This window comes from Pteropus vampyrus, unplaced genomic scaffold (genome assembly GCF_000151845.1).
Source record: "Pteropus vampyrus isolate Shadow unplaced genomic scaffold, Pvam_2.0 Scaffold28, whole genome shotgun sequence".
Lineage (NCBI taxonomy): Eukaryota > Metazoa > Chordata > Mammalia > Chiroptera > Pteropodidae > Pteropus > Pteropus vampyrus.
The window spans coordinates 1,764,026-1,764,326 of NW_011888809.1; positions in this window are offsets into that span (position 1 = coordinate 1,764,026).

Consider the following 301-nt stretch of genomic DNA (forward strand, 5'->3'; position numbering starts at 1 on the left):
TTTAAATGTCTCTTTATAGACCTAGAAAGTCAGATAAGGTGATATGAGTATGCTTAAAATAAGAATTAATAAGCTCTGAGCAAGAATCTGAAGAACTTTACTGTAAGCAAAGTGTTTATGCACGGACACTTTAACATTCACTCTCTCTACTCAACGGCCTTTTTAGGCTTATGCCCTCGGTAAGGTTCCACTTCAGTGCTCAGGTTACCGTATAAGTGACCTCTAGGTAGTGAAGTATTAGTCTGTATCATCCAGAGAGGCCTTTTCTATTGCAAGTCCCCACCAGGCCAACCTTCCTGCT